This window comes from Crocuta crocuta, unplaced genomic scaffold (assembly GCF_008692635.1).
Source record: "Crocuta crocuta isolate KB4526 unplaced genomic scaffold, BGI_CrCroc_1.0 scaffold131, whole genome shotgun sequence".
Taxonomy (NCBI): Eukaryota; Metazoa; Chordata; class Mammalia; order Carnivora; family Hyaenidae; genus Crocuta; species Crocuta crocuta.
The window spans coordinates 14,026,858-14,047,599 of NW_027528977.1; the positions used below are offsets into that span (position 1 = coordinate 14,026,858).

At 46.2% G+C, this 20,742-nt stretch overlaps 1 long non-coding RNA gene across 1 annotated transcript in view; it reads left to right on the forward strand.

Annotated features, from left to right (window-relative positions):
* The window catches only part of LOC144225898 (uncharacterized), a 111,622-nt gene extending 94,900 nt beyond the window's left edge, over window positions 1–16,722 (forward strand). Inside the window, exons 3-5 of the long non-coding RNA XR_013333462.1 lie at window positions 10,737–10,855; window positions 14,438–14,661; window positions 15,428–16,722. This is a non-coding gene — a long non-coding RNA (uncharacterized LOC144225898). The remainder of the gene's footprint in view (window positions 1–10,736; window positions 10,856–14,437; window positions 14,662–15,427) is intronic.
* The last annotated feature ends 4,020 nt before the right edge of the window (window positions 16,723–20,742 follow it).

A 20,742-nucleotide genomic window follows, 5' to 3' on the forward strand; every position in this document is an offset into this window, starting at 1 on the left:
CCAGAAATGGAGGGTCAAGGCCACCAGTCAACCACATACTCCATCATACTCTTCTGGAGCCATTAAGTCTGTCTTCTCTGCTTCTGTTTACTTGTCCAAACACAGCCTTCCTCCATCCCTGTGTGTGCATTTCCCCCAAACTTACATGCAGAAGCTCTCTAGTTGTCTCTGAACCCCAGTTCTCCATTCCCAGCATAGAGACTCAGACGGACTCGGCGTGGGTGAGGGGTCCGTGCCTGGTACAGTCAGCAGTGGCCAAGAGGTGGGGTCGTGTGGTGCAAACCCAGCTTCCAGGGCTCTACACCAGTGGGCTCCACTGCCCATCAGACATAGTCACTGGAGTTGGACAGACCTGTCCTCTCTCTGTCTCAGCTCCTTATCCATAAACATCATTTCCCAAGTGTGTCACTTGGAATGTTTTCGGTCGCAAGTACCAGAATACTCAACTAATAGTGGTTTAACTATCAAATACTTTTATTTTCTTATGTACCAAATAGTCTTTGAAGCAGGTGTGGTGGGCTTGATTCATGATTCAGCCTTGTTATCCAGAAGCTGGCATCTTTCCACCCTTTGGCTCCGCCATCCTCAGCCTGTAGTTCTTGGCCTTTAACTTTGGCACTTCATGGTTGCATAGTGGCCACGCAGCTCCAGCCATCACACCTTCACAGGGTCACATCTAAAGCAGGAGATTTTTTGTTTCACATCCTTACAGACTTCATCATACATTTCATCGGTCAGTGATACAAATTCAAGGGAATCTGAGAGAGTATCTGTCACTTTCAATTTCTGTTCTTGGAGAGAGATTTCACCAGGAAGGACAGGAGAGGAAGAGAATGGCTGTTGAATAGGCACCCAACAGTGTCTGCCATGGTGAGATGTGAGCTTTAGTCATGTATGTCTAGATAATACCATGAGTTGTCTGGCTAAAATAAGGCAATGTTCAGCGCTTTCACTGCTGCTAGAAATTTAGAAAGCATCCACGTACAAACATATGTCCAAAAGGCTGTGTTTTAGTCTCTTTCTTTCTCAGCCCAAAAGAGACATTATATACGAGCCGCTTCAAGTGTACGTGTCTGTGTAAAGTTGAGTCTCACAAGAGAACCAGTGATGTGCTGGCATGGAATCTGGCTCTCCTTGGTTCTTTTCAGCTCTTCAAAAATGTATCCAAAGATGTTTTTACTTTGACTTTCTTCTTTTCATGGTAAGAAGACACTTCTTTAAACAGCTCATGGGCCAACACTAATGAATAACGTGATGGCCAAGACTAAAATGGATGTGCATGACTGCCTCACACCATCTGTGGGGAGGAGGCAGAGCTGGCCTACTTTCTCTTCAGTTTGTAGCTTTGTTCTTATCTGCGAGTGTCTGTAAGTGGAGGAATTTCAGTGCAGATGTGAAATTGCTTTTGAAATACGGGCGGCGCTTATCCTTTGTGTTCTTTTTAAATTTTTAAAAGAAAGGGTTTTTGTTTCTCCTTTCCTTTCTTTCGTGTTTTATTTTAGTTTACTTTTTGGTCTGCTGCTCACTGAGGGTAGAAAGAAAGCCCGAAGAAAAAGAGGTGAGGGCCTTCTAATGCAGGGGCCCTTCCTCCAGTGTGTGGGTGCAGAGCCACGGTATAATGGGTGTGCTCGTTTGGAGGTGCTATGTACATTCTGCCGGCCGGAAGGAGTTCATTAACATGCTGGGTGAGTTTGCAGGCTCTGGTAGAGAGCCCAGACTCCAGAACTAACCAGCTTGGGTTTCTGCCACTTCTTTGGCTCAGAGACCTTGGGCAAATGTCTCCCTTTTGAGCCTCAGTTTCCCCAACTTGAACAAAGCCAAATCCTATCCCTTACAGTCTTTGTGTAGATCATAGGAATTCGATGGCCCAGGTGACTTTCCAAGGTCCGTTCCAGCTCAGAACCCTCTGGAGCTGAAGCCTGAAGTGTGGCACCAACGTCATCGTCAATTTTCTCCTGTCTTTCTTTTCCACCAGCATCATCACCGTCTCTTGAGTGTTATCTTATACTAAGCTCTCTCCTGAGTCCTCCACCTGCGTAAACTCACTGGATCCTCATGGCGAAACTGTAAGATGGGTATTTTCCCTGACATCTCATAGTTTAGGAAGACAAGGCTCAGAGAAGGGAGAGGATTTGCCCAAGATCACCCAACAGGTAGGTGATGGAGTAAAGATCAGAACCTCCAGCCTAGGATTGGTCTTATTTATTCATTTACTTAATTTATGTTTTTAATGTTTATTTTTCAGGGAAAGAGAGAGTGAGAGATGGTTAGTGGGGGAGGGGCAAAGAGAGAAGAAGGCCTAGAATCCAAAGCAGGCACCAGGCTCTGAGCTGTCAGCACAGAGCCTGAAGCAGGGCTCAAACTCATGAGCTGTGAGATCATGACTTGAGCCAGAGTCGGATGCTGAACCGACTGAGCCACCCAGGTGCCCTGGGTCTGTCTGATTTAGAAGCCACTTTGTCCCTTTGATTGTTTCAGATGCTCAAGAAGGAGCCCATGCTCCTCAAATAAATGTGCTCTTGGGTAAAGCTGTGAACCCAGGGATCAGGCCCAGGGAAAGCTTTTGTGCAGGTGCTGTTGCTACAAGCTTCCTCTAATGATCAGATGACCTTCTCGGAGGGGAGCAAGCGGCCCTTGCCTAGAGTGTATTATACGACCCTAGTGGGGGCATCTTGGAGTTTCTGCCTCTTTAGCAGCCAACCCTTCCTCTTTGGTGACACATTCCAGTTTTGCTTTGGGAGACCCATCTCAGCCCCACTCTCAGTCCACATGGGAGGAGAGACAGACTCTTCTTTCTTCCTCATTCCCCACCCACATGGCAGGCATGATCACATGGTCTGGCTCTGACCTACCAGGGCATTCCTTCCACCTGACCAGAGCTGAAGACGGAGCACCCATATCATCTAGTGTCTGCAATCCTGGCACTTCTGTGAAACCCTTAGGAAAGACAAGCTTCTATCCTGCTGGTAGGGATGTAAGTCAGGATGCTGGACACTGAGACACTCTAAACATATCTGAGAAAAAAACCTGAAGCAGAAGGAAGTAGAGTGGAGAGATGATGGAAAGCACATTTGAGCACCTGGATCCATCACTTCCTGAAGCCAGGAGTTGGGTTTCTGTCTCTTGTAATTGGAAGAGTCATGACTACTACACCTGCTGCCGTGGCACTTTATTTATGGAAGAGGTCAGGGAGGCAGTCACTCTAGCACAACTTTTGGCACATCTTTCCTGAAAAAATTCTGTGATTTTTCATGTACAGTGAAACACCTACCTTCTCACCACATGCTCTAATGCATTTTTGGCATATAACTATATAACTTTGGCTTGGAGGTTGCTTCAGTTTGGAGATTACAGCGACTTCTAGCTGCCTTCTGGAAAAGGCACTGGAGACATTGAGGTTCACTGAGGATCCTCCATGGTGGGACCTGGCATCATGGTTCAGGCAGAAGCCAAGGCAGCCCAGGGGACAGGGGACCCCTGCATCTCTTCTCTTGTGGCAGCTCTGATCCAGTTTCATTCACAAGCATCCCCTGCCTGCTCATGAGTCCTGCCCCCTCAAATCTCTGTGAGCAGGTGGCCCAGTGAGGCCTTGACTCCACCACATGCCATCCTTTCCGCTTCCATGCTCACTGGAAAGTCTTGAAGGAGGAATAGGACAGGCCAGCCCATTGTTTCACAACACATCTCCGGTTGCTGGTCAGTTTGTGGATTCTCGGGTCAGATATCCAGCCTGGGTCCAAACTGCTGTGCTGGGGGTCATGTGAGGGTCTGTTATCCATCTCCTGTCCATCTGCTGTAGTGTCATGTGACCTGTGTGGAGCTCCCCCTGCAGGAGGGGCTGTGAGTAGGCCAGGGCTGGGGTTGACCTCTCTGCTATGAAGACTCTATTTGAACATATCCTGACTTGGCACTGAGTCACGGTAAAGGATGCTTCATGGGAGGGTTTGAACAAAGTCAGTTCTCAGGGAGCTTATAGCCGGGTGGGGGGATGGGCAACAGACAAGAAAACACTGCAATGTGAAGGGAGACACAGCCTGTGATAAAAGGAGGGGTGCGGCTGGAGAGAGCAGTGGGAGGGCCCACTGTGGATTGTGCAGTCAAGAAAGGCTCCTTGGAGAAGCCGCTGGAACTAAAGCTTGATCCAGAGGGATCAAGAGCTGGAGAAAGGACAGTCCTGGGGACAGAGAAACAGCATTTGCGAAGGCCCCAAATTGGAAATAAAACAGTGCATTCAAGGAACTGAAAATGAACTTGGGACTGGAATATTCAGAGGGAAGGGGAGAGGGGGGTCTGAGGATGTGGTCAGAGAGGTCAACAGGAGCCACATCATTCAAGGCCTTAGGCGTCCTGGTGTGACACTCATGTTTTATTCTAAGAACGATGGGAAGCCATCAAGGGCTTTTATGCAGGACACTTGACATAATGCAAGCTATGCTTTCAAGGTCCACGACCTTGGGAAAATCATGTTGTGTCTCTGAGTTTTTCTTGTCCTCCACTGTCAGATGCTGCTGAGAATCAGGCCACTTTCTGAAGGACTCTGCAAAGAGGAAACGAGAAAATGTGCTAGATGGGATCAACCTGTTTGCACATGACTGGACCTTGGCAGGTCTCTCTAAAGGTTTTCCTCTCTTGCTTTTTAAAAGAAACTGCAAATTGTCATCCACCTGCAAACCCCCTTCCCTCGCAACCAGCCTAGACACATGTTGGTATCATGGCTTCACTTTTCTGTTTGTTTGGCTTCCACCCAAATTTGGCTGTTGTCCGCTCCCTCCTCATTGTGAGAACTCTGCGCTCTTACCATTCGGGTGATTGCATTTTGTACGTCTTTTCCACTGTTAATCATTCTAAACCCTCTTTCCATGATTTCAGCCCTTTCTCCTGGCCCAGCTCCTCGTCCTGTGTAGCATTTGTTGAGGTCGTTTCACATGGGCCTCGCCTTGACTTCCTCTGAAATGTCCCGCTTCACATAGGTCTTAGCTGAATGCAGGAGATGGTGATCTTATCACTGACCCGGTGGGAAGGAGAGGTCGTCAGGCCTGTAAGGATGTGTTCAGAGAACCTTGAAGTCAGACAGAATGGGGTCCAAACTCTAGCAGTCCTTTTTTTCTGGCTATGTGTTCTTGGGCAAGTGACCTCACCAGTCTGAGCCTCAGCTTCCTCATCTACAAAATGAGAGTGTGACTGGGGCTGAACTCCTGGCACATAGCAGGTATTCAACAATGTTAGTTCACGTCTCTACCTTCCAGGTCTCTTTCACCCGTGTCTCATTCTTTGACCTTTATCCTGATGATCTTTGGCCTGATTCCTGGCATGCACCTTCTCTGAATCCATGAGCTTTCCCATAAGCTTCTTTTCAGGCACTGTGGTCTTTGGGGTTAAACTGACTTGGGTTCCAATCGCAACTCTACTGCTTACCAACTAGGTTGCTTACATCCTCAGACACTCACTCCCCTCATGGGCTAGTGGGAGATACGAAGAACACCGACCTCTGAAGTTATCACAGATGTTCGTGGAAATAACATTCTGGAAGCACTCAACATCATGCCGGGTGTATTGTGGTCAAGCAATGATAGTTGCTGACGTACATTACTATAGCTCTATAGACTCTAAACTCCTGAAGAGTGGGGACTGCCTTTTTTTTTTTTTTCATTTCCGCATGCCCTTGGCTTTAAATTTTTTTTTTTTTNCGCCCCACACATGCCCTTGGCTTTACAGACCATCTGGCACATAGTGGGCCCTCAGCTGGTTTTAGTGCCTTTTGTCTCCTATAACAAAAATAGAGTTTCTTTGCTGTCGAGTTGGCTGGAACACCAGTATCCTTATAAAATCCTACCTGTTTACACAAATGCCACTTTCTAAGATCCTAAGAGGCACAGCAGGATCGTGAAGTGAAAATACCGTGGGACTTTATTGAGCAATCAGACTCCTGGCTGCCCTTCCGGGGGGAAGGGCTGGAAGAAGCCATGACCCCGGGAGGGCTTCTCTGGAGGGAAGGGCCTGGCTTTTTAAGAGTTGCTTGTCTTATTTACGTGTCCTCTTCTCATTATTTTCCTGAGGACCTTTTTTAGCATTTCACTGGGAGTCAGAAAACACATTCTGCCAAATTCCGAGGCCTTGTAACCGCAAGGCTCAGTCCCTGTGACCAAACCAAGACCAAACCGTAACCTTCTGGCTCTGGGCGCTGTTTACAGCTGGCGAAAGACCACTTTGGGTTTCACAGTAAAAAGGGTTAGAAAATTGTATGAAAGGGCTCAGAAGACTCACGGACATCAAATAGCTCTTACAAAACCAATGTTGTAATTAGTTAAGTATAAATGAATCAGAACCATATGGCTTAAAAGTTAAAGGAAAAAGGAGCTGGAGGAAAACATGTCCTCTGGGATTTAATCAAACAAAAAATGTTGGAAAACTGTTGATGTTCACCAAGCTCAGACTCCATCTGGGTACCCCCCGGTCCCCCTCCTGCTTTTTCCTCCTTCCCTGGTTCTGCACAGGAGGCAGAGGTGACCTGGGCTCTGCTTTTTTCATGCTGGGCATCATGGGGTGGCCAGTAAGCAGGAGAAGGGCCTCAGGGCATCTGGGGAGCACAGAGGAGGGGTGCCCAGACAGGCCCCTGGCAGATTGGGAACAGTTACCCTGTGGAGGTAAGAGAGAGCCAGCCTTACAGGCGGAAGAGGGAGTGGGGGAGGGAAGGGGGGGCATTTTGGAGGCAGTGGCGTGTGCACTTGTGCAGAGGATAGACCACGTACTGTATGATCACGGAATTTGAAAAGGCTGGTTCTCGGCTTACCTGTGGCTGCTTTCCCTTGACCACCCCCTCGAAAGGTGTCTGCCTCCTCCTCCTGTTGCTAGCACAGCACCCTGTTGCATTTTCCTTGGGGCACTTCTCAAGGTCAGAAACGCTTGTATCTTTCTTTCTTTCTCTGGTTATCATTTACACCCCACTAGAAGGTAAGCTTCCTTGGAGATGGGATCTCATGTGTCTAGTCCCCTCCTGCTGTGTCCCTAGCAGCTGACAGAGAGTCCGATTTGGAGTGGCTGTCCAGGAAGTGCTGGGGAATGAATGAATGGCCAATGAATGAGTGAATGGCAGGAGACAGAGGGCCTGAGGGGCAGGGAAGGAACAAAGGCTGGAGAAGTGGCTAGGAGTCTTACAAAGACTTGGTAAATTGCGCTGAGGCCCCTGAAGGTAATGGAAAGTCAGTAAAGAATTTCAAGCCAGGATGTGACAAAGTCAGAACTGAATGACACTGGGAGCAAACCATGAGGGTGGGAAACCTGGAAAACCGGGGGAAAATAAGAGGCAAAGCAGATCCGAGGTTTATTTTGCTTTCTCCCCGTCCTCCTTTAAGGGGATGTAATAGAACGCTCCGTATAGAATAGGTGCTTCATAAAGCCTGCGGAGTTAATCAATGATAAATGCTTGGGCTCCAAATTGCTACATACAGGCCATTATTTTCTCATTTAGAAAACGGCTCTTGCGGCTCACTGTGGAAAATCATCTTCCAGAAAAAAGAAAAAGAGATGTGTATGTCTGCTCTGTCTCCAATGTTTTCACTGAACCAGATTCTCTTTCCGTAGGCTGGCTGTCCTTGGCAGCGCTCGGGTTACATGAAGCTGGGCCGGGGCTTCTCTGACATTTCAGCAGAGTCACGAGTGGGTGGGATGGGAAGCTCGGGGCTGCGAAATAGTTAAGTTGCTCAACGTCCCTGCAAAACCTCCGACGACAGACTGAGAGTGATTTGGGAGAGTGTGGTAGGTGGGAAGTCATTTTATATTAGGAGAGAAACGCATACCCCCTGCTCTTGCTAATGACTGTGTGTTATTGCTGGAAGCCCGAAAAAAGCCCAGACTCAGCAAGTCTAGTGGGTGTCTGTGCCCTGTCTGAGAAAGCCATTTATTCCCAGCCCAGTGTGCGACATACCTGTACCGCAAGGGTCGCATACTCACCGCCCCCTGCTTCTCTGCTTTGGGGCCCCAGGCTGCTTTTCTCTGCAGAAGGCACTGCAGGCACACACATGGCTAACCCTTACTGTGGGTGCCACAAAGCTGCTCGTGTCCTGATGTGTTCTAGATGGGTCATCTTGTTGGACCCTCACCGCTGTCATTTTCCTGCTAAGAACAAAAACTTCGGCAGGCAGGTGAAGTTGCTTGCTCAAGGTTACCCACGCAGGCCCAGTGGAGGCTTGGCACCACTCCCTCACCTCAAGGAATGGAGTTTTCTAGAAGCCTTCGCCCACCCACTCCCTTCACGTCACATAACTTGAGCACTGGTTTCATGGATGTAAATAGTAACGTCTGCAGTGTGCGTTTGTGGGTTTGGGGCCGTTTGACATCCAGCCTGCCTTCTACCAACACCTCGATTTCCCCATGGAGACCCACCCTCTGCCATTGTGTATAGTCTTGGGTGGGCAAGGGGTGTGTCTGCCTCCCCCCTGGATGCACAAATGGCCAGTTCTCCCTCTGCTCCAGCTGCAACCGGGGGGGCGGCAGGTGGGCACTGAATTCAGATGAGGGCAACCAGAAGTTCACTCCAGGACCTGGAAGCTTAAGTGAGTGATTCAGGGTCAGTGGTGGTGTGTTGGCCATGGCCCATGACTTTCCTAAGGCTCTGTTGCCTAATCCTCCAGTAATCTCTGGGTTTCTGGTCATTTTCCAGACTTTATCACTACTCTCTCTGCCAACTCTATGAGCCCCTGATAGCCTTCCAATAAATTCCATTTGATTACCACCCAGCTCGCAGTCAAGAACCCTGACTAATGCACAGCCATTTATTAAATGCTAAGTATGAGCCAGACGCCCGGCATGTGACGTCTTGTAGGATTCCCAAAGGCCCTGGTGAGGAAAGCAGCAGTACACCTGCTTTCCAAATGAGGACCCCGCGGCCTGGGGAGCTGTCGTGACGTGCGCAGAGCTGCACAGCCAGCGAGTGGCAGTGTTGGAATTGGAACCCAGGCTTCTCTGATCCTCCTCCTTCTCCCCGGGCCTGACTTCCGGCACCTCAGAGAGGCAGTGCTGGCCAGCCTGGGACTTCTAGCAAGCAACCTACATCTCAGGCCTGAGACTTGTGGCAGAAATACTTTCAAAATCTAATTTGCTCACATCTATGAACACCTGCCAGGAAGGAATTTGAGGCGTTTGGTCTAAATATGGAAAAGCTGAGCTCACTTACCCAAGAGGAGCGCCTGCGGGGAGGGGGAGGCGGTTCAAACCCTCCCCTTGAGTCAGAAAAGGAGACAGCCACGGCCTCCTTTCACCCCTCAACCCTGAGGAGGTGGGAGCTCTGTAGCCGAAATCACTGTAGGATGTGAGGGAGGAAGAAATCCGCGGAGTTGGGGAGTTTCCCTGCTCTCTGGTCAGTTTGGGGAATATTTGAAAGACGGTTAGCCATGTAGGAAGAACCATTTAATGTCATGCAGCTGCTTGGGGGAGGTTTGGGGATCCCTCAGACCTGAAAATTTGGGGATTTGAAGGCCTCGGAGAGACCTGACCTGTTGACTCCCTGTGATTGTACTTTCTTAATGATGCGAAGAGACGTCTGTGTGAGCCTGTAGTTGAGGCTGCCGGGAAAAGGAACGATGTCACGTGCTTTTCTGTGCATGGAAGTGCAGGGATCCAGACCCGCACTGGACACACACGTCCTGCAGCTGGGAGTAGAGTTCGTATTTCCGAGCCTAACTGCCCTGACCACTCTGCAGTCACGGATGCGGAAGGGTCCACTCCATTTGGTGTACTTGGCCACATTCTTAGGAGACAGTCTCAGTTTTCTGAGGAGTCAAAAGTCTTGGTTAAGGTTTAAGGGGCTGCGTTTGCTGCATCCAGAGGGACAGATGGATCCAGAGGGACAGATGACCCAAACAGTCCATGTGGCTGTTTTAAGAAGACACGCTTGGAGCAGGATGAAAATCTCACCCGGAAGCCCCTGTGACTCTGAATCATGGAGGTGGGTATAGATCTCAGCACTAGATCCTGATATTTCTGGCTATGTGGTCCAGCTCAGGGCAGTGTTTGGTCCCACAGATATATATATATATGAAATCACATTATTTTTTAATGGGATTACAGACCTCGAGATCTGTCTACTCCATAGTAGGAAAGGGTGGCTGTAAGGAATAGAAAGCCATTTAAAATAGCTCAGATAAAAGGGTGACTAATTGGGGAATAATAAAAGGGATTCTCGTGACAAGAAAGTACAGAGTTCTAAGTCCAGCCTTGTGGGAACTAGAAAGTGGTCTGGCAATTCGTCTTCCCCTCTCTTCCTTTGTGGTGCCGCTTGGCATCTGTTTCTGAGAGGCAGCAGACCGGCCTCTCTGCCTCCTTGTGGTTTCTGTCTCTCCACAACTTTGGCTTGCACTGGGATTTCGGCACTACCTCCAACCCCATCTCAACAGGACTCTGCAAGTACCGCGCTGTCCATCTATGGCTGCCATCTCTGGGATTCTCCAGTGGTTTTTAGGAGAGTGTATCAGTTATCTGTTGCCACAGCCATGCTGTGTAACAATCATTAACAACGTCTCAGAGGGGTATAACGATAAACATTTATGTTTATGTACCAGTCTGGTCTGTGGGTTGCTGGGCTGCGCGGAGCTTGCTGGGACTGTCATGTGCACCTGTGATCAGCTTTGGGTTAGCTGGGTGGCCCTGAGAACCTTGGATAGGCTTTCCCACATGTCCGGTTGTCACCAGCGGTGCACAGACAGACGCGGCTCTGCTCTTTGTGTCTTATCCTCCAATAGGCCAGCTCAGTCATGTCCTCACAGAAGAGCAAAGAACCAAGCAAGTGGAAGGACTCAAGCCCTCTAAAGCCCCAGTCTGAGAACTTGTACACCATCTCTTCTGCATCCTATTGTCCAGAGTAAGTCACGGGCCAGCCTAGATTCAAGGGAAGGGGAAATTGGATCTACCTCTTAATGGGAAAAGCTGCAATGTCATGTTGCAGAGGATATGGGTGCTGGGAGGGCTGGAGAGTTGGGGCCCCTTTTGCAACTACTGGATCACAGAGAAGGCAACGGATTGGCTGTGAGCCAGACCCAGGGGTTGGTTCCCTTAGGTTCACATGCTCAGTTCCCTGTGACTTGGATGTGTGTGTATGTGGAGAGAAGGGGAAGGTCACATGACATAGAGGGGTGTTCTTTTCAGTAGCTGTTGTTGGGTCAGGGTAACTGAGAAACGTTCAACATCTGCTTACTCTTAAGACAACTTCCCATTTTGGTCTGGACAATGGTTACTACTTAGACTGGCTGTGAGTCCTTTAACACTCCCGGGAAGAGGCTGCTTCGTTTGGCCTCAGCCAGTGTATGTTATGCTCCCAACCGGAGTCATTCAGGAATGGCATGTGCTTCATAACTCTTTTGAAGACTGAAGGCTGGTTGTTTTGCAGGATGTTCTTAAATTTGAGTTTAGCTGGTGTTTCCTCACAATTATATTCGTATCATGCGTTTTGGGGCAAGAATACCACCCAAGTGATATTGTGTCTTTTTCAAGGCATCATGTCAGGAGGCACATGGGGTTGCTTTGTCCCAGTTTTGTGGGCGTGAATTTTGCTCACTTGGCTAAAGGGGTATCTACCATGTTTCTTCATTATAAATGCAATTCTCTGTCTTCAGACTTGATAAATCACCTGCGGGGAGATAGTTCGAGACTATGGAAATATCTTACTCTTCACCACACATACACTGATTTTATCATCTGTTCATAATTTCCTAATTCCGTCATTCCTTTTATGTTGATTAACTGGCATTCTGTTGTAAGAAAGAACTTTCTCTTCCCCATTTGTGAACTTAACTCTTTTTCAAAAAAAAAACATTGTATCATTATGGGCTCCTGGATTCTTATTTTACTCAATGTAACATACTTATATTGAGGTGTGAGTTGTCTCAAATTCGGCAGTGGAGGCCCCTTCAAGCTGATTCTCACATCCTCTTGATGGGCCTCCATTCTTTGAACACCACCTTGCTTTTGGGTATGAGTTCTCACCTTGTCTGCCTCAGCCCCTAAATCAACATTTTTCCCAGAGGCATTTGCTAGTTCCTTTGAGTGGAGAATGATGTTTATTTTTATAAATAAATTTAAATTGATTTTTGAGAGAGAGAAAACATGAGCAGGGGAAAGGCTGAGAGAGGGGGACAGAAGATTCTAAACAGGCTCTGCACTGACAGCTTTGGTGCTGACAGCGGTGAGCCCAGTGGGGTGGCTCAGACTCACAAACCAGGAGATCACGACCTGAGCTGAAGTCGGACGCTTAACCAACTGAGCCACCCAGGTGCCCGAGGGGAGGTTGATATTTAGAAAACAAGATCTGAGTGCAGGCTGTCTGTACCGTGCTACCTATGTGTCGTTGCTTCTAAGAACCTCTTAATTTTACTTCCATGATAACCTTTCTGATATTTTTGTCTATGTAGGTTCATCATTGAGATTTTGCCTATCCCAGAACTTCATAGAAAGGCAATTAATTATACAGTAAATATTGTTTTTGTATCTGGGTTCTTTCAACTAACATAATGTGTGTAAGAGGCATTAATGTTATTGCATGTGTCATTAGTTTCCTCTTTTTACTAAGCAGTACTTACTCTGTTTTATGAGTGCACCACAATTTGTTTATTCACTCTCCTGTTGATGGACATCTGGGTTATTTCCACTTTGGGGCTATAAAGAAAAAACCCGCTATGAGCATTCATGTAAATGTGTTTTTGTGAACTTAAATATTCATTGCTCCTGGATAAATACCTAAAAGTAGAATTACTCGATTAATGGTTTAGGTGTCTATTTTTCCTTTTTCTTTTTTGTTTGGTGGGAGGATGAGTAACAGTTCTATTGAATATAGCTCACATATAATTAACTTTATGAGAAACCAGATAGTTTTCTAAAGTGGTTGTACCATTTAGTACTTCCAGCAACAATGTATGAGAGTTTCTACTGTTTCACAACCTAGCCAGTGTTTAAAGTCATCGGTATTTTAAATTTTAGCCGTGCTAGCGGGTATGTAGAGGCATGTCATTGCAGTTCTAATTTATATCTCTCTGATGACTCATGATGGTGAGGGCTTTTTCATGTGCTTAGGTGTTACTGGTATATCTTCCTTTATAAAATGTCTGTTCAAGTCTTCTGACAATAAAGTAATTTAAATATCTTGTTTTTTGAGTTGTAGGAGTTCTTTGTACACTATTCTATAAATTGAAGCTGTAGAAAAATCTCTACATTTTTATTTACCTGAAAAAAGATATCTTTATTTTACCTTCATTTCTGAAGGCTTTTTTTACTTAATATAGACTCCTCGGCTGATGCTTTTTTTCCTGACATTTTTAAAGATGCCCTTTGATTGTCTTCTGGACTTTATGGTTTTTGATGAGAAGTTAGTCATCATTTGTATATTTGTTCCTTTGTATGTATTGTGCTATTATTTTTGAAATAGTTTTACTTTCTCGGCTGAGATTCCTCATCTGCTTTATATTTATGACAGTGTTTTCCTTTAAAATCCTAGAACATGTTTATAATACCTGTTTTGAAGTGCTTTTCTGCTCATGTGAACATTTGGACCGTCTCAGAGTTGATATCTATTGATGGCTATTTTCTCTTGGCTGTGAGTCTCACTTTTTGTTTCTTTGCATGCCTGGTAATTTTTTTTATTGTATCCTGAGGATTTTGAAGGATATCTTGTATGACTTCTGGATTCAGTTATCTTTCTTTGAAGAATGTGGGGCTTTGCTCCACCAAGCTGTTGACTCAGTTGAGTTGAAACTCCAAACTCAGACTCCTTTGCTGTGGATAGAAGCTGAAACTCCTCAGTTTCTTCAACTTCCAGGCTGAGAACTTTTTGCTGAGAACCTTGGAATCTTCCCTATGCACCCACAGTTCAGGAGTCAACAAGATTTTGGGGTAGAGTTTTTATGCCGATTTTAGAAGTTTGGTATTTTGTGGCTCTCTCCTTTCCAGGGTTTCCCCCTTGCTTTCTACCCTTCTGGCAGCCTTAAACTCCATTCTCTGACTCTTTAAACCAGTAACAGTGAGGATTTTTACTTGAGGTACAGCCACTCTGGGCTACATCGATTGGGGCCTGTTCTTTCTTAGGTTGGAGCGTAGTCAGCTTCCCTCCAGTTTTGGTCTGCTTTTGGTAACTCTCCATTGCCTTCAAATGGTTGTTTTGTCCAGTTTGTATGCTGTCAGGGGGGCTAGCACAACACAAGTTACCATACCATTACTGGAAGTGTAACTCCCTGCATTTGTATATGATATAAATGTTCCCTTATTTAATGTCTGCCTCTCTCCCTAGAGGGAACTCTGTCAGAACGGACCATTTTGAGTCTGCTTACTGTTGCATTTTCATTGCTTGGTATTTAGTAGTCACTCAACAAATAATAGCAAGATGAATAAATGAATGTGCTATTTAATTCTTACAACTCCCACGTTGTGTTCTTTCCATCTCCCCCTCTGTTCTCAGCTTTGCCCTTTGGCTGGCTCTCCTTACAGTCACACGACAGCTGCTGCAGTTCCCAGCATCTCGTGCACAGATGACAATGCCAAGAGGAAGGGAAGAGACTGTTTCTTACTATGCCTTTGCTTTTAAGAGCAGAAAGAGTTTTCCCAGAATTCCTCCAGCTGGCTCCCCTTCCAATCTCGTTGACCAGAACTGGCCCTCAGGCCCCTCTCCTCAGTCATTTACCGGTAAGGGGAATGGGGACACCGTCACTGGCTTAGACTCACTGGGATTTAGCCTTGAGTCACTTGAAGAAGTAAATACCAGGTCAAAATCTTGACTCCGCTAGCAAGGAGAAGGGGAGTGATGCGGACGGTAGGTAGCAACCACTAGTGACTTAATGTAAATAGTTGCCAAAATGAGGTGTGGGTTCTGTCTTTGTGGGGCTCACAGTTCGGTGGGGAACATTTATCTAATCACGCTGAGAAGCGTGTCATTAAAACTGAGGTCAGCGCTGCGAAGGAAAAGAGAGCCAGTCGTGTACCATGTGGTCAGGAAACTGACCCACGATGTGGGTGGGGGAGCTGGAGACATGGTCTGCAGGTTTGCTGGCTTGAATGCAAATTCCACTCCACTTCCTAGCTGTGTGATTTTGGATAAATCACTACACCTCCCTGAGCCCAATTTCATCTGCAATAATTGTTCCTAGGGTTGCCAAAGTATTAACTAACCCGCTCTGGGCAGCCACTTGGCACATAGTAGGCACTTATGGGATTCCTTTCCCAGCTTAATGAGGGAAAAAATGTATGTTAGGAGTTAGCAACAAGGAAGATGATTCCTCGTGTTTGTTTTGGAAAACAAGTCTTAAACTCACAGCCATGACAGAGTCTGACATCATCAGACATAAGGCGCTTTAAGAATCACACTCTTAATTGAACATGTTCAAAGTTTGTGATTAATTGTAGTCCTTTTTCAGATCCTTTCCCTGAGCATTTCATTTTTCTCCCCACCCAGCCAGGGGTCAGGCTCACCATGTAACAGGGACAATAAATCCCTCACCGAGGATGGCCTCGTCCCTGTGCAAGCCGGAGCAGAGCTTGTCTGGATCAGAAACCACGGCGCATTGCAGTCACCTGGTGGGGTTTACGTGCGCCAGCTGGGGCCCAGCCTACCTAATTAGGACCAGAGAGTGGTCGCGAAGGGACCGGCGCGTATTCTAGGTGCCCTCCTCCAGTGTCTGTTTCTAATAACAGCAGCAAGTAGCAGAGGCGGCAGGGTGAGCACAGTGACATCACCCCCCAGCTGTTTTACACATCTGTAACATGGCTCATTAGGACTCTCTTAACACCTCATCCTTCCCTGCTCCGGACGGCTCCAGTTGCGTGAGAAAGGGTGCTCTTGCGTGCAAGGGGCCCTGGAGATCGCCGCACCGATTTCAGGGTCAAAGAGTAGCTTGGGCATTCTACCAGTAATCAGACTTTTCACAAGGACATCCCCATTAGCACACGCTCCTTGAAAGTGCTAATGGCTTCAGTATGAGGCTGGCACTTGTGCACGATCGACGCCGTTCAGGGCCAACTTTGTACTGGGGAGCAGATCATTTGCAGCAGCTGCAGAAATGTTTTTGCTTATTTTGAGCATTCTAAGTTTTTCCGAGCCATGAATAACAACAATCGAATAAATCATCACACAGTTTGTAGAGAAGGGTTGTTTTTCCAACCAGAACAACAACAAAAAAAGATGGCTTATCATGCGCTGTGGATATTACACAGAAAAAAAATTCCACCGTATTTACATGCAGCGGTTAACTACATAGATTTAGATATTTGAAGTCTGTAGGAGAAAAGCTTCCCAGATTTCACTGGGAAGCTTAAATTACTAAACGAAAACATGAAAGTTTTATTACTAGTAAGTATAATGCATATCCTGAAATGAAAGATATGTGATATTTTACAAAATGAAAGAAAAAATAGACTGCCTCATGGAAAACAGCGGAGTCCCTGAGCTTAGAGACCTTGGTTTGGGTTCTACAACTTACTACAGGGTAGGGTGGGGGCACGGGGTTCATTTTACTTCTTTAAATTTCCTCATCTTCAAATGCGGATGATATGCCTCCTGGGTTTTTTTGAGGGGATTAAAAATATAAGTATGGGGGTGCTTGGGTGGCTCAGTCGGTTAAGTGACCTATTCTTGGTTTTAGCTCAGGTCACGATCTCACGGTTTGTGAGTTCGAGCCCTGCATTGGACTCTGTGCTGAGAGCATGGAGCCTGCTTAGGATTCTCTCTCTCCCCCATCTCTCTGCCCCTTCCTCGTTCATGTTCTCTGTCTCTTAAAAATAAACAAATAAACATTTAAAATATATATACAAGTATGGAAAGTGTTTGGTATTGTAGCTATCACAAGGTAAGTGCTTGAATGTGTTAGCTGTTGTTATTGCTGCTACAACTGTGTTATTGTGGAAATGCAAAGTAGCAATGGATATATGCATATTTTATCAACTATCATATGCTGCACATACCATGTTTCAACTAATATAGAATGATACTTGTTGCAAGATGATTGTTGCATTGCTTCTAAGAGAGAAAAAAGGCAGTCCATTGTGGCACATTGCTTTCTAACTACATCAGCTGTGAGGTGTTTCCTTTTCAGTTAGGATAGAATAGGTTATGCAGCAGTAACAAATGGCCACAAAGTTCCAGTGGCTTGTACAACCAAAGTTTATTTCTAGCTTATGTTTCATGTGCAGGGGATGGGAGGGTTCTGCTCACTGCAGTTGCCTGGGGACTCTATTAGTTTGTTCGGGCTGTCATAACGAAGTACCACAGACAAGGGGGTGAAATAACAGGAATGTATTGTCTCCCAGTTCTGGAGTCTATAAGTTCAAGATCAAGGCGCCTGGGTGGCTCAGTCGGTTAAGTGGCCAACTTTGGCTCAGGTCATGATCTCACAGTTTGTGAGTTCGAGCCCTGCGCCGGGCTCTGTGCTGATGGCTCAGAGCCTGGAACCTGCTTCGGATTCTGTGTTTCCCTCTCTCTCTGCAGCCCCCCTGCTCACACTCTGTCTCTGTCTCTCAAAAATAAATAAGAATGTTTAAAAAATAAATAAAGTCCAAGATCAAGATGATCTCAGGGCTAGTTTATTCTGAGGCCTCTCTCCTTGGTTTGTAGATGGTCGTCTTCTCCCTGTGTCCTCACATGGGTTTACCTGGGTGTCTGTGTCCTAATGTCTTCTTCTTAAAAGGATACCAGTCATATTGGATTAGGGTCCACGGTAATGACTTGATTTTAACTTCATTATCTCTTTAGAGACCCTCTTTCTAAATAAGCTCCATTCTGAGCCGTCGGGGGTTAGGACGTCAACCTAAGAATTTTGAGGGGGACGCAGTTCAGCCCAAAACAGGAGCCCAGATGAGGGGAGGCTCCACGATCCTTTGGCAGGGACAAAGCTACATGGCAAACCATACAGGCTCTTCAAGGCTCCTACTCAGAAACCACACTGTTGGCCAAAGCAAGTTACGTGGGCACGTTTAACCTCAAAGGGCTCTGCAGCTGGAGAAATGCGACTCTACCTTGTCCCCAGAGCAAAGAGAACTGGCCTATTTTTTGGACGGCTTAATAGCTGCCACACAGCCCAAGTTTGGAAGTGCTAATATGTGAAAAAAAATGTGTATCTCAGAATCAATAAAATGGGAGATCCAAGAGAGATGGTAATTGCTGAACAGTAAGGGTGACAGTCAAGTCACCCTCCCTGCCCACCTAGAAAATGGATTAGGGAGTTCCTTATCAATAATTTAATGGTCATAAATTTGAATGATCATTAAAAGTTTAAGAATGAAATTCTGGAAGGAATCGGTAATCTCTTGGGTCTCTGAAAATAATCTGATTTCATAGACCAAGCCCTCTTTTCTCGAAGGCAGGCCCGCGAATGTAGAAGATAGGCACCCTGGCCATTGCTGTCTCTCTCCTCACCATCCGTCTCCTCTTTCCCGGCAGCTCTCAAGGTGTGTGTGGTCAGGTTAAGGGACTGCCGCTTAGCAGGGAGGTGTCACATTCCTCTCACCACCATCGTTGGCCCTGGGATGTTTTCATGACAAAACTGAGATGGCGAAAACAAAATAGATGCTTTGTTTCCCAAGGCTCTTGCTGCTGGGGTACTTCTTTCTCTCTGGGCACGAAGTAGACCAGATATAAGGTTCAAAGTTACAGGAACCATTTTGCCACCACAAGAATCGTGAGAATGAAACCAACGAAGCACTGAGGGTTGTTGAGAAACCGACCTTATTTGAACCACTGGATCTAGCTGTGCCTGAAGCCAGACCTTTTGAATAACATGAATCAAAAGTTCTTTTTTTGATAAATCACCTTGAAGTTGGGTTTTCTACCACTTGCAGCTGAAAAGGTTGATATGGAGTGAAAAAATCTAGCAAGTACCACAATACTGTGCCTGCATACTAAAAGAGGCAATTCTTTGTGAACTTCTAGCAGTGTATAAAGAGTGGGTTTCCTATTATATCAGTTTCCTATAATACCTATCAGAATTCCTGTCTCAGAATGTTATTTTATTTTATTTATTTTTTTGAGAGAGAGTATTCATGGGTGTGCAAGCATGAATGGGGGGCGGGGGAAGGGAGAGGAAGAGGGAGAATCTTAAGCAGACTCCACGCCCAGTGTGGAGCCCAGTGTGGGGCTTCACTTCATGACAGCTGTATTGTGAGATCATGACCTGAGCTGAAATCAAGATTTGGATACTTGGGACTCCTGGGTGACTCAGTCAGTTGAGCGTCTGACTCTTGATTTCAGCTCTGGTCATGATCCCCAGGGTTGTGGGATTGAGCCCTGCTTTGGGTTCTAAGCTCAGGGTGGAGCCTGCTTAAGATTTTCTCTTCTCTCTCACTCTGCCCCTCTCCTCCACTTGATTGCTCTCTCTCTCTCTCTAAAAAAAAAAAAAAAAAAAAAAAAGAGTTGGATATTTAAGTGATCAAGCCACCCAGGCACCCTGGAATTTTATTTTCTGGTTGAGCTTTAATGTCATACGTAGATAGCCATAGAAAATTAATGAATGTATTCATTTCAAAAAAAAAATATCACTGAAGATATTTGTCTTTGTATCACTCACTCAGTGATGCTTCATAAACAAATTTCTTTTAGAATTCAGTGTTAGGAGAAACTTGAGGAAAAGGTATACCCTCCTTCTCTTCTGAAAATATGTGAATAACTAATCTGTAACCTCTCTGTCTCTCTGTCTCTCTCTCTCTCTCTTTGTTTTGGCTGACAGGAAGCTCAGAACCACATTCAAAGCTCAATTTCAGGTTATTTCATACCACCTTGTGACCAGTACATTTTCCTTTTCCTTGGTTCTCGTGTGTACCATACATTGTGTGTGTTTTTGTTTACACCACCCCAAATTCCTTCATGGAAGAAGAATGTTATAAACACACAAACAAAACATGCCCAAGTTATAAAAGCAAGTATAGGAGGGAAGGAGTGTGTAACTGCTATCCATTTCCTCTAAGTTGAGGCCTGAAAGATGAGGTATAGGAACCCTAAAAACCAGGTCTTCATGTGCATTATAGGAGCTATGCATTTTCATTCTCTTGACCCATACGAGTTTCTGTTTTTGATAAAATCGTAGAGGATTATAGTGGATTGCTTCTCCGTATGGCCTGGGGAAAGAACATCGATGGAAACAGACAGGTTTTGGCCCCTTTCTAGCTATGGGACCTTGGGCAAGTCACATTGACTTGCCTGAGTCTCAGTTTCTTTCATTACAGGAGGAAATGCCCATCACTAGTAGCTGTCGGAGAGTGTAGGGGATTCCGGATGGGCGCTACCTGGCACAGTGCCTGGCAGACTGAGGCCTCCCCAGCGTGGCTTCTTGTACCAGAGGCCTCTGCCTTCTTGCAGACCAAAGCATCTGACATGACTTGGGTATCATGTTAGTTGATCCTGCGCCATATGTCCATCCATCTTTGCCCATCAACCTTCACCTGGAGACAGCCCAGGAGCCAGCTCCATGTACCCTGTGTTCTACTCCTGTCAGCTCGTTGTAGATATTTGTCCCTTTATGGATTTAGGGCCACTTGGATGAAGTCCTACATGAAGATTGCTTTTTTCCAGCAGAAGGTGTTAAGGGAAAGCTTTGCCAGGAATGATTTTCTCTCTAACAACAACCACAACAACAACACAAATGAGTCAACTGATGCCCCTCCCTCCACTTTGGCTGCTGGGAAACTCAGCAGGACGCACCACGACCGTCCCAAACACACATCTCTGCACCTGGCAGGGGACGGGCAAGCTGTACTCCCTGACTTGAGATGTTCACCGTGTGG